The sequence below is a fragment of the Cydia splendana genome, chromosome 14, assembly GCF_910591565.1.
Source record: "Cydia splendana chromosome 14, ilCydSple1.2, whole genome shotgun sequence".
NCBI lineage: Eukaryota > Metazoa > Arthropoda > Insecta > Lepidoptera > Tortricidae > Cydia > Cydia splendana.
Genome location: NC_085973.1, coordinates 4,793,424 through 4,808,049, shown reverse-complemented (window position 1 = coordinate 4,808,049; position 14,626 = coordinate 4,793,424). Strand labels below are relative to the sequence as shown.

The window sequence follows — 14,626 nt, the reverse complement described above, 5'->3', positions numbered from 1 at the left end:
AAGCATCCCATCAAGTAGCGCTTTCGAGTGAAGCCAAAGAGCGAGCAGTAGAAGAGTCGTGATTACATGCATAGATTCGACTTCAAGCCACTCTTTTGCAGTTCGGCGTAAGGTCTTATGCGAGGTCTTCTGCCTTATGGCAAAGTTGACCTTTTGCCTTAATTACACTTGGGCGTGGATCCAAATCGAAGCTTTCCTCTTTCGCAGCTGGGCCTTCTGCCTTGCTCACACTTCACATTCACTTGGTCAATTCCAAGCTCTGCTTTCTTGCATCTTTTCTGTATGAGAACAACCTCGCTGAGACCCTTAAATATCGAGCCCTATGCGAAGCTAGGCTGATAGAAAACTGTCCCATGCCTTCTCTGTATGAAATCCTGGATTCGCGCCTGGTTGGGACTAAAAGTAAAAATGTACAACTGTCTATCAAATTGCGTTTTTATATCGAACAATTTTCGCGCTCGCTTCGCTCGCGTTTTCTATCACTTTCTAAGATATGGCGGCTGCAGCAGCTTTACTCTGTTGCAACGTTACTGCTGCAGCACTGTCAATTTTCGTGATAAAATTATGTGACTGATTTCCATTCTCAGCTGTAATGCGGCAATGAACGTCACTCAACTTACCAAAAAAAATCAATGTAATCTCGATGACCTTAGGGAGAGGGGGCACCATGGTCTAGAAATGCTTAGGGCATCAAAATATCTTAATCCGGCACTGGCCGTTTGCGGAGTCAAACGATTTGGGACTCGCATTTTATACGCATTACCATGCCTTCCCGAAAAAAATCGAATCATTCGCGAAAGTCTCGCAACGCATTGAGGTTACAAGGGGCACGTGGTCTTCCTCAGAAGTCTGAAGAAGACCACGGTGAGTGGGTGGCGCTCTAAGGCAGGCCGCTTCTTTCGCTCGCGCGCGTATACCTTACTGTATCGTCTGATATACATCTACTACTCTGTCGTTTAAATCACGTGTAAAATTTTAATAAAGGCGAAAAAAAACTATTGATTTTGGAGTGTAGTTTTATTTAGTGGTACCTAATTGTAAAATATTTTATCTGGACTACAATCCTCCAGCATATCCATCTGTCAACTTTACTTCAAGTTCCGCCTCCAGGGGAGAGGGAGAGAAATTAGGATTAGAAATTAGCCGCTTACTGACACAGACCGAATTCCACGCGGGCGGAGCCGCGGGCACAGCTAGTTACTAATATTTTTGTTCCGAATATTATATTTTTGTTGAAGACAGAGTTCCATTAATAAATCAAACATATTAGCTCCCGAATTCGTGGCGTATCAATGTCCAGAAACGTATTAATCCAATACCTTATTTGCGGGCCGGCCTTCGGCAAACATGGGACGGATTATGACGTCGGCCTAATTGACACCGTTTGGAACAAAGACCCCTCCGTGTTGGGATGCCAGTTGTTAGTACAATTTGGGTGTTGTCCTGTAATATCTTGGATAAATATTGGTAAATACTTAAAATAATATTACACGAAATGTAGGCATTTAATTGTACAGTAATATTATATGGAATATCTGGTTGTTCTGAAAATCACGCAACGCTTTGACAAATGTATGTATTTAATGTATGTATTAAAGGTAAAAACAATGAAATTATATCGCGGTAGACCCGTTTGTGTAATTAAATATGTGTACAAAACGCGAGAGTTTAAAGTGTTATAAAATGTATGTATGTTATTTTAAGCTACATTTTAAAATACGTGTGTAGAATTTTCAATATAGTATTTTTATTATCTTTCTCAAGCAACGAGCGCATTTTACGGACTGTTTAACGTAACTCAGCTATGATCCCAGTACCTCCACCACTTACAACAAAATGTCATTTTTTCCATAAAATAAATGTGACGTTGTCTATGAAAAGGGACCTTATTGTCGATGGCGCTTACGCCATTATTAACGATGCTCCGATATGAATACAATGCAGCGACCCGTTGTGCGGCGTAATCGACAATAAGGTTCCTTTTCATAGGTAATGCCCCAAATACTTGTTATTAAAATTAATGGTTTACGCTTCTAGTTTAACCGAACAGAAATGCAAACTTTTTTGTAATTTATAGAGCATACAGTTAATTGGTAACAACTTAGCTGTGTTTTCATTCCTTATGTGCCGTCGGAATGTTTCAAATATTTCGAAATTATCACATTGAAAATTTTCGTAAACTTCTCATATTTTTCTAGGGAGATCGAAATGTCCCGATTCCGAAACAAAAAATTCCTAAATTTCCTATGATTCCTATTTTAGTATTTTTTTTTTTTTCGAGAACTATTATAGGTACCAACTTTTCAGAACTTGCGGCAACTTGCACATCCGTAGTTTTTATGGGATAGCGGCAATTAGATTAGCCAATTTATTGCTGAATAATCCTGCAAAGGCAGGTTTACACAAAAATACCAATTGGTACAAAAGTACCAATTTTGTAATGAAATGGCTGATCGGTTTGGACAAGATGGAGCAAGTTTTTGGAAAGTTTTTATTTCAGATATCACAAATACATTTATAAAGTGATTATTATTTGTATAATCAATACTTTAATCATTATATGTATCAATGATAATAATAATTATATACATAATTAACTACATATTACGTATCAGATTAGCGCACAACCTATTAAGATCAATTTAGGCTAGCTAAATCGCCAAAGCTTTGATCAACTAATCACATTAACTTACACTAGTATCACTTATTATAGGTACCTACTATGTGTCAATCAATTTAGAATTAATGTACCTACCTAATACATATGAAACATCATATAGGTACCTATCATCAAATTATCAAAGCCGTATTTATAACATGCCTATAAAATTAATTGTTGTTAGACAATACAAAAATATGGTCTTATCGGACTGACAAATGTTACTACGCAATAGTACCTAAAGCACCAAGCAGTCGGTAACATCTTTTTAGGGTTACCCTATTACTAAGACTCCGCTATCCGTCTGTCTGTCGCCAGACTGTATCTCATGAACCGTGATAGTTCAGAACCAGATAGAAATTTGAAATTTTCACATTAATTAAATATCGTTTAGTCATCAATGTCATCATCTTCCTCGCATTGTCCCGGCATTTTGCCACAGCTCATGGGAGCCTGGGGTCCGCTTGACAACTAATCCCCAGAATTGGCGTAGTATCAGTATTGGTCGTTTAGTATCGTGTATATAATGTATACAAAATCACACAGGCACAAAGCTTATTGTTGATATTACCCTTAATATTTAGAATTACAAGTTCAAATCGATTGGTTTTCATTAGCTCCGGACGGCACGCCGGTCGGGGTTCGAAAATCGGCGTGACCACACATTTATCAGACTCGTGACCAGTTGGACCCCTGTGACGTATAGAGCAAAATACCTACAGTGGGCGAGCAATTGTTTATCCAAAAGACTAGACGTGATGGAGCTTCAAATGTATCCGTTGGACAACCCGTTCGATTTCGATTAAAAGAACTTTAACATAGCCGTGCTACCGATGAAATTCCGAACATAATGTCAATATAACAAAATCGAATCTAACATACCACAAATTGGCCTTAGGTACCTATTATACCATATTATACCTATACTTTACTACACTTTACTATACTTTATAATTAGTATACCTACCTTGCTCGTATCTTATGAATAAAAACATATGTATTTATTTATCCATTGTAGACTTCTCATAAAATTCATACCTATATTGCTGCAGACGGCAGTCAAAAGCTAACTGAATGAATCTATCCTACTGTGTGTATTGTCACACTATTGCCACCGCCAGATGGCCAGCCAATTGACCGGATTCATTTCTATACAAAATCTCACCTAAATCTCGAATATTGCTTGCAACAGATGTTGTTCGATAGTTTGCCAATTTTGTTTGTCCTGTGATGGTTTGGTTCACGACAACGTGGCGCACACTTATATCTTTGAAGTTTTTAGTTTGGGGTTTTGGCATTGCGTGTTTCTGTGGTTATTAGTTTTATATCGAAGGTGTATGGTGCTTTAACTTCAAACTTCAACATTGAAGTATTCAGCAAATAGGCCACAAAGGCACGTTTACACGTCAACATGGAATTTACATGCAAGCAAAAAAAACAGAGCAACAATTATAAAATACATCTAACAATTATAAAAATCATCTTTAAGAAACACTATACCGTAATAATTAGTAAACGCAGGGCAGCTTGTGGCGAGCTGTTGGGGATTAGCGACCTCACGTACCCGAGTGCTCCTGGAGAGTTCTGTTACCCGCAAGGCGGGTGGGTGGGTCAGGATTCTCTGCCTCTGGCTTGCCTTAGCCGGCCGGCCAGAGTGGAGTCGTTAGAGCTAAGTATAAGCTCCAGGGGTGGAAGTGAAATATGCATAAGACGCGAGTTGGCACAGTGGCTGTTAACAGCCACTGGGTAGAAAGCGGCGCACACCTCTCGACACCCCTGAGCCGCTCACACCGGTGTTGCCCTTGAGCCATCCTAGATGTCGCTTTTTGTGGGGGCCCATCTTGTGAGGGCGAGTCACCGTCTGCCGGAAATAAAATTGCATACCGTTTTATTAGGCAGGCGTCCGGTTTTTTACCCCATAGCTCAGTTCTTAGTCCATCGCTTTCACCCAATAACCTAGTTCATTTTAGATTCCATCAACTCTCAATAGTCCTTACACCCTGGCGGGTGCTGCCTCTGCGTGCGTCCCATGACACGGGCAAGGGCAGCCTCCGCTCGGTGTACTCCTTACATTTCATTAAAGTGTCAAAAGGGCCTCTACGTGTTGGCTTCGGCTCCGCGCACGCCTCCCAAAGGTCCGGAACACCATTGTTCCGTGATGGGAAAGACAGTAAAACTGGAAAATTTCATAAGAAAATTTATCATCATAATCATTTATTTATTTACAGACTGCAATGTTCCACACAATATAGGTACATAAAATTTACACACAACACAATACAAATGATTAACATAAGATTAAAATATACATTACAATAAAAAAATAATTTAAATTAGTTATAAATTAAATAAAAATTACATCTAGTCAGTTAATTATGTGTAGGTACATAAGTAATATTGTATTATTTGTAAATTAAGTACTTACATAGTTACCCATTTTATTTGTAATTTAGTTGCAATCCTAATCAGAGTACTACATATGTATGTATTTAAAGTAAACTTTTCTTGTTTGAAGGTTATGTACCTACCTATGTTTCAGATGCAATATGTATTTCAATTACTTAATTAATAATTATAGTAATTTAAAATATTTCAGTCTTAAACGTTAACACAGCTTAATGTCAACCAGCAGCAACTCTTTACTTTAATCGGCAACCAATCTGCTTACTATAAAATAAAAGACGAATTTCATTTATTTTCACCATAGCAAAAGATGCTGTTTTAACTATATAATAAAGTGCATATTCCATTGTTTCGAATTTCCACATACGAGGTTTAGAAAAAAAGTCTAGACACCTCGTTGCAAGTTACGAAGCAACTTGTCAAAAGTTATTCGTATTCAAGTGATTCTTGAAAATAAACCTTCTCACTGCTCACTAAGGTCCAATTTGGAAGTACAACGACGAATAATATAAGGCCTTTAAATCCCAAACATGGCATATCATTCACACCTTATTTTATTCAAATTAATGTTTACGGCGCGAGTAAAGGGGACCACCTGACTTTCACTACCGATTGTTCATCTCTCATTCACTCAACACAATAGATTATCGCTGGGATTCCGATAGAAGGGTAACCATGGTTTTGTATAGATATTAGGACAGGAATGGTACCGCTTTCAGTAGAAGTATTTTTTTTTAATAATTAAAAAAATAAGTCATTGGTTGACCGTAGGCATAGGCAGGTAGGGACTCATTTTATATGTATACCTTTACATTTTATGTATCAGTTTATATACCTAAATGGTCCGAGGGACACACACAAACCCAATAAAATTATAAAAATATCTGAATAGGACTCTGTTTAAAAGAGAGTGCTTATAGAATAATCTCAGTTTTATTATAAAAATAAAATACAAAACAGTTTTTTTTTTAAACTACATATCATCATCATCATCAATATTTAAGAGCTATGCTCTTGTCGGTGGAGTAATCGCCACTCGATCTTCTTTTTGCTGGGCCAGCCTTTTCCCCTAGTATCAGGCAGCAGTGATACTAGTACTGGCAGAGGACCGATGAAATGGATTCCGGAAGGGCTTCTGTAACCAGATATCAGAGGGCGACAAGTCGGCTTCTGAACTGCGGTGCGGAAAGCAAATGAGGATACTAGCGCACTTAACTTCCTCAAATAAGGAGTAATGGGAATGACAAACAATAACGTATATTTTACTCATGTATTGTGGTTTTTCAATTTATTACACGTATATATTAATGTATCTTTGATTTGAACAATAACTACATATAACCTTTCTAAATATTTTACACTCGTATGATATACCAGAACAAATAGCTTGTAATTTGTTTATTACCTAATACCTAGTCTGAACTGTCCGCACAAATTCAATCGCGTGGGTACCCTCACACTTAGTATGGAAAAGGTCCTCTCTCGGCGACTTGGAAAGTGGTGACCATTGTACTATGGTCACGAGAACAGTAAGACGAAAGTGGACGACAGCGCGAGATCGCTTTTTCATACAAAAGTAGTCCCCATTTTTCTCTCTTCATATTCTAACTATTCTATGTAGGTATACAGGGTGGCCAAAAAATAAGTGTAATTCCGTTGCCGGGGAGGTTTGGGATTATACTGAGCAACTTTTACTATGGGACCAACAACCCCGAAATCACGAACAAAAAATTTACCCGCCCATAGAAAATGGACCAGCCAAAATGTATGAAACAGCCAAATTTTTTTTTCAGGATTTCGGGGTTGGTCCCATAGGAAAAGTTGCTTAGTATAATCCCAAAACCTCCAGCCTGCAGCCTGTATTCGGGCAGGATGTGCTGAAGAAAATTGTTTTTTATATTCCAAGAAAAAATAAATGTAAAATGTGTTCAAAACGCGAAAGTTTTAAATATTATAAAAAAATAATGATTGATTTATTGAAAAGAAAACGGATGATATAATGAGTAAGCACCCATAATGGGTGTTAGGTACATATTTCATACGCAGTCGTACAATGAGTAACAATTTTACAGTTGGTAGGTTACTTAACTCATCGCTTTTGCTACCATTCAAGTAATAAATACGATTATCTAACCGGGATGAACCAAAATATTACTACAACCAGAGTTATGTAACAGAACGCACGCCAGCAAATAATTTACAGAAACCCACTGGTGCAGGCTTGTGTGGGTCATAAATCCTGGAGCTAACGACAGTTAACTTGCCGGGAAGCTACTAACGCATCGCGAGGATTCACCGACTTTCAAGTGGTCACTTAACGGCACGGAGTGTGTGAAACTATTGCAATGCTTATGTGATGCTTGGAAGTTGATTCTGTTTTAACGATTTGATAGGAAGCAAAGAACGCCTGCTTTTGCTCTTGCTCTTGTTATCGAAATGTAGGCGTCAGGAAACGTTATTCAAATTTGTGATTCAAATTTTTGAACGAGAGGTGTTTGCCAAATTTTCATTAGCCTGAGATTTTTTTTTTAAAACGGTAGGTCACAAGCGTAAGTGTAGTGTAAAGTGTAACCTATCCGAATGACTTTTACACGATGACTTTTTCACAGGTTAAAACAAAATCCAGTGATTATTCTTTGCTAACCAAATTTTCACCATGATTACCATCGTTAATATATTATTATTTATTTGTCTGTTTATAAGGTTGTTAGTAATTATTCAGGTAGATAAGTAGGTCCATAAACCCATCATAAAGCATGACTCACGTTAGACCGGGCCGTGTCTAACGTGATTCATCCTTAATTGAAGCTTACTGGCGAGCCTGTTGGTTTAAATTTCACTCAGGATCAAAGTTTGGTGCACCGCTTGTAGCCGGTAGCCGAGCTTTCCTTGTTAATGTATATTTGGTTAGTAAGTCCTTCTTCCAAGATCAGTAATATTATTTATCTAGCATCAGTTTCAATATCGTGGATTAAAGTTCTCATCAGTAAATTACGTAGACGTTAGAGTAGAAGCACTACCACCAGTTTTAACATTGACATATTCACTCACGTTTAAGTAACTTACTTTCTATGCATCTCGCTCGTACTCGCATATTAGTGCAAGCGAGATGTATAGAAAGTAATTTACGTAGACGCGAGTTAATCTGTCAATGTCAAAACTGGTGGTAGCCGTACTAGTATATGTCAGTTTTGACATTGTCAGTGACGCATGGTACGGGTACTAATACCGACTGTACGGACGAGTATATCAATAGGCTTTTCACTCGCTTTGTGATCCAATAACAATGCCGACCCATACATACTCAATACTGAATGAAGATGGATTCCTATTATGTCGGTATAAATAGGTTTTGCGACCGTTTTGTTAGTAGGTAATCCAACTAATAGTGTGCGACAATAAATACCTTGAAGAACTCTTTAGAAATCAACCCATGATGCTCGAGATTTAACAAAGCCTAATAATATCTCGGCTGTGTTTTTCCTTTATAATTTTCTCTCCAAAATAGCGACCGAATGGGCACCACAAATCACCCAGGCAGAGGCAAGCCAAAAACGAGATGGCCAGACGACCTGGACTCATTTTGTGGCGACTGGCGGGAACATGCACAAAGCCGTGACGAGTGGCGGAAGACAGGGGAGTCCTTTATTGCCCAGCAGAAATTATTTAGTTGAAACTCCAAAGCTCCAAAGTCACGCGTGTAGTTCACTAGAAAGAAAATCGAACCGTATTTAGAAAATACTAGCTAGGACACATTTCACCTTAACATACAAGTCATACAACCAAAGTGTATTGAAATCTGCCATTTTTCACCTAACTTAATATTTTACTCAAAAACCATGTGGTGTACCTTATCTGACTGGTAACATTGACATTCCGCTGACTAGACTTACATAGTTTACTCTACAGAAATGCACATTTTTCGACGTCTGTCCTGATTAAGCTATGAATTGGTGGAAATGTCTTAAATCTAATGAATTGAATCATCTTTCTACATGAAACAAAATGCATAGACTAACTTTAGGTACACCACACAGGGAATAACAACAGCCAAACTCGTATTTAAAAAAGTAAAACTTAACTTTCTGGACTCCATAAAATGGACTGTACTTAAATAAATAGTTTCTTATATTTACGAATTCTATAAAATAAAACTTACCTCAAATAACTACAAAATATATAAAAAGGCACATATTAGGTAAGTAAATAAAAGTAATAAAAAACCTTCGTGTCCCTCGAGGAGGTTGATGGGGTCACGTACGAAAAGTTTTTCGGTATTTAGCGAAGGCTTTTGGGCATTTCGCTCGAGTGGAAATAACTGAAGAATCATTTGAAAAGGTAAAAGATTTCTTTGGATTTACTGAAAAGGTGACACTGAAATGGGCTCCAGAAAACTTTCTCCAGTATTTTTTTTTCATAGTTACGAATGTTTCTTGTAGAATATTCCGAATGTCATCTAAGAATAAAGAGCTCATTCCACATTTAGCACACCTTAAAAAGATATAATTATTTATTTATTAAGGTTGACTCAAGCTAGACCGGGCCGGGGCTGGGCCTCGTTTTCTATGGAAAGAACCACGTGATCACCGAACAACCATCATAGAAAATGACATGTCGGACGCCTCGGCCAAAGAGTATAGTAAGAAGGCTCGGGCCCGGCCCGGTCCGGTCTAGCGTGAGTCATCCTTTATACTGGCGCAAATAAGAAATACTTTAATAGTTGATTATTTAGTGTACCTTGCGTGGTTTTAGACGCCTCGTAATCCTTAATATCGAGAAAAAACTAGAAAGGAGACGTGGTAATACCTTACATACAAACTATATAAATGAATAAGGTAAACGTACTACTACTCGACATGTTAATGCCCAATAGATGACACCTTGCTGTCACCTCTATTGGCAATGACTTAAGTTTCAAGATGACATGTACTGGGACCGCGTCGAGCACCAGTACGTTTACCTTATAATTAATATACTTAATAATAATTTCCATTTTGTCAAAATTCGGATAGAAAACAGGTCACGTTCATACAGAGATATAGGTACCGTATACTATCCACAAACTATTCCGGTTATAAACCAAGATAGGTTAAGCCTTTACAAAGATAGTAATGGCACGTCAGCCGCATAAAAACGTGTGCGCGAGTTACCGCGGCACTAGCTCAGACTAACGGCTGTTACATACTAGTACCATCACCCACACTGTTAACTGTGCCACAGAATAAGTAATAGTATTATCATACAGAACGGCCACGCACCGCCCTGCCCCGACTCGCATTACCTCGCCCCGCGACTGTGGGGCAACCGCGAATACCGAAAATCGTCAATTGCGGGCAATTCTGACAGATAAAACACGGTTTGCTACCGCGAAGACAGCCGTCATCGAGCGGCCCGTTCGAAAGACGATTATGGATCGAATAACGTTCCATAGACCTACCGCGAAACGCAATTTTCGGAGTTTTTGACAGCACGAAATTCGTAAAGAACTGTCAAAACACACGTTACCTCAAGAGCTAACGTTGTTCTTTCGTTTATCACAGTGCTGCCAGATAACTCACCTTTCAGCTTTTTATCCCGTTTTTGTGGCAGTGAATCCGCGCATTGTTTTGCAAATATTTTGAATGTCCTCGGTTTTTGAGCACTGCAGCGGGATGAATAAATAGATATTTGGGGATTATGCTCGATCAACTGGCAGTTTCAAAGCAGTGCTCCTGTTTTTTCAATTTCATGACCTGGCAATTTCATTCTGTCATAATAGGGTATCATGCCCTTCGTGTATCTTATTATTATAGTTGATTGTGTCGTGCTGCGTGAAATTGTACTGTTTGTTTGTGAACTATTACAAAGATGTTTCTGTCGCAAGAGAACCTGGCTGAAGAAATCCGGCAACAAGCCGCTTCTATAGGTGCCTAATGCGAGAAAAATTCCGCTAAGTGAAAGTTCTGGACGCGGAGTTTGTAAATACCACGCTGCATATTTCCACATCCACGACGAAATAGCTGTAGGACCCTGTTCAATAAGGTATACGTTTTAGATTATTTCGTAAGTCATTAATCAAATAGTCAAAACATTGAACATTCACAATAAAAGGTCTAGAGCATTGCAAGATGTATGTTTCAAGTATTCAAAGTTCTACCTTCATGGGAAGCTATGTAGTGTCTGTCAGTATCTAATTAAAATAATATACCATTTGATAGAATGTATTTTTGTATTATACAGAAGATATTAATTTAATAATATATGTATATAAATGTTATGGGACAATCTTACCCAAATTGACAAAGCCCCACAATAAGCTCAAGAATGCTTATGTTGTGATATAATAAATACACACATGGAAAACACACAACAAATGACTCAGGAACAGATATCTGTGCTCATCACATAAATAAATAATGCCGAGATTCAAACTGAGTTGTTCGCAAAGTAGTGTACTTCTACGTAATTTTTCCATTTAAACTTTTATGGCAGGCAGATTATCAAGATGAAGTGGGCCGGGACCAAATGGATGCCTGTTTCTCAGCAAGCGGTGTCCAACTGCTAAATTACCCCGGTCTTATCAGTATGGGCTATCATTAAAGCCGGGTAAGTGAAATTTGTTTACATTATTTATAATAACCTCATATCAGATAAAATAATACTGTGAGTACCTGGCACGTACTACTTAATATACCATGAATGAATATGAATTTATAAAATATACTGATAGATATTGTTAAAAAAAATCTTGGGTTTAAAAAGAAGAATTGTCCAGTCAAATTGTATTTGTAATATATGGGTCTTCTTACCTGATTGAAATGTTAAAATAAATAAATACATAAAACATTTACAGTTAAGGTTGTTCTAGCCCCCACTCTATCTATACACAGTGTTCCTTATATGTAGGTAATCTTACCTACATACAATAATTACGTATCTACCCAATTCTAAAAGAAGTTTACATATATACATAATTGATGCTAAGTAGTACTTAACCAGTATTTCAGTAAATACTTAGCAGGGCTCTTCTCAAAAAAATAGTTATACATACATTGTACATTAGAAGTAATGCACATTAATCTTATATCATATTTCATAAATTAAGTACTAATAATTTCATTCTGCATTCCAGGGGTTTTCGATGCACACATGTGACCCTTCATGGGCCATAGGAATATGAAGACCGCTTTTTGTATATCTTTTCCATCACGGAACAATGGTGTTCCGGACCTTTGGGAGGCGTGCGCGGAGCCGTAGGCAACACGTGAGTCCCTTTTGACACTTAATGAAATGTAAGGGGTAAACCGAGCGGATGCTGCCCTTGCCCGCGTCATGGAACACACGCAGAGGCAGCATCCGCCAGGGTGTAAGGACTATTGAGAGTTGATGGTATCTAAAATTAACTAGGCTAATGCGTGCAAGCGATGGTGATGATAAGTACTGGGCTAAGGGATATAAATGGTATAAAACGGACGACTGCCTAATAAAATGATACGCAATTTTATTTCCGGCAGATATATTATTATTATTAGTCTAATAGAATCAGCTAAAACAGCTTGTCTAATTCTGTGCTTGTTTTGAAGGGCAATTTTATAAAAAAACCTACCTCTTATTTATACTACTGTATACTATTGTAATAATGTTTTGAAAGTTGTCTCTTTAGTGTACCTTATAAAAAAAGATTGCCTCTTTATCCTGTTAGGAGGTTGATATATTGATCAGTATATTTCATGTTTTCTATGTGTGTAAAAATAATTTTGTGGAATAATAATCTTAACCAGTTTATTCTAATCCCAAAATATTTTAATTTTAAACTGGCTCTTAGCCCAGTCGGTAGTGACCCCGTCAATGAAAGAGGAATTTTCGAGCTCGAATCCTGGTAAAGGTATTTATTTCTGTGTTTATCACAGATATATGATCCGGAGTTATGAATGTTTTATATTATTCTATCTATTGTATAATTATATCTTCATTTAGTACTCACAATACAAGCTTTATTTAGCTTTCTATTGGACTAGGTCGATTTGTGTCTTAGCTTTTAGGTTTTTTACGATTTGAATATATAAGTAGAATATAAAAAAAATCACAAAACAATAAAAAATATATAAACATATTATTAAAAAAACTAACCTAGAATGCCGCCAGCAGCGGGGCAAGGCCCAAGCTGCCGGTGGTCAAGGCCGCAGTGAGAGGAATCGACGTAGGTACTATACGCGCCGTGTCCAAGATATTTATTAATTACTAGCTTCTGCCCGCGACATCGTCTGCGTGGGATGATGACGATGATTGAAAAAAACTAACCCTTTCTCGGGGCCCAAACTATATCCATACCAAATTTAGTCCAAATCGGTTCAGGGGTTTAAGCGTCAAGAGGTAACAGACAGACACACTTTTACGCGCATTTATAATATTAGTATGAAAGTATGGATTATTAATTTATTTAATTTACTAAGCCTTACATTACTTATTTCCAGACTTTATAGAAGATGTGTATACTAATGTATACCTACTCTAAAATATTCATGATTTGAATTTGACTTCCTTTTTTTGTAACTTCGTACTAAAGTGAAACAGAAATTAACAACAACTGACGTTTGGTTTTCAGATACGGGATCATATCAATTACGTGGACAAGTCGTATGGTGGGACAACCTACGACGCCTTTATATGGAGCAACAGCGTTAGTCGAGATTACTTCGAGCAGCTGGCATGTGTGGCACCAGCGAAATAGTGTACATTAGGTATGTATGTGTTATAATTTATATAAATATATTTGGTGTTTCTAATCACGCACTACGATACCACAGTAATATTAATCAGCATGTATGTGTATGTGTGTGTGTATGTTCATTTTTATTAATTCACACACACACACACACACACACACACACACACACACACACACACACACACACACACACACACACAATTAATTAATCGTTTAGTTAGCGCATCATGGAAAAAATGATTTACAAAATTGTCGAATGACGCTAGATGTAAAATGTGGATGACTGAAAAAATAGGAATAAATTAGAATTGTACAATACAAGCAAAAGGGAGCTAAGCTAACTAAATTCGTACTATGGTGAAATATAAATTAACATTATGTAACGTTCGGTTTTCAGATATGGGAACAAGTCAACTACATCATTAACATGGACGCGTCGTACGGCAGGGCAACCCACGACGCCTTCATATGTAGCAATAGCATTAGTCAAGACTACTTCGAGCAGCGGACATGTGGTACCAGCGAAATAGCGCACATTAGGTAGGTAGGTATGTTATAACTTAATAATTTATATAAATATATATTGTGTTCTTAATCATACACTAAACGATCCTACAGTAAGATCAATGAGCCTGTGTGAGTGTATGTGTGTTTGGGAGCTACGTACTACAGACAGACATAGATGCACATGTTACGTCAGGGGTTCATTAATGGTTTAACGCAGCGGTCGGCAACAGGCGGCCCGCGGGCTGCATGCGGCCTGCTAATCTTTCGCTTGCAGCCCGGCCCGCGAGCCTTGCTGGCTATTTTGTATGTAATATTGACAAACGACAATATCTGATAAATTCACAAATATT

General features: G+C 37.7%; 1 long non-coding RNA gene across 1 annotated transcript; it reads left to right on the top strand.

The window, feature by feature from the left end:
- Positions 1-10,831: 10,831 nt before the first annotated feature.
- Positions 10,832-14,279, top strand: LOC134796866 (uncharacterized). Its single transcript, XR_010145015.1, has 5 exons — positions 10,832-11,083; positions 11,534-11,647; positions 12,174-12,305; positions 13,647-13,782; positions 14,167-14,279. It is a non-coding gene; the product is annotated as an uncharacterized LOC134796866 (long non-coding RNA).
- Positions 14,280-14,626: the final 347 nt, after the last annotated feature.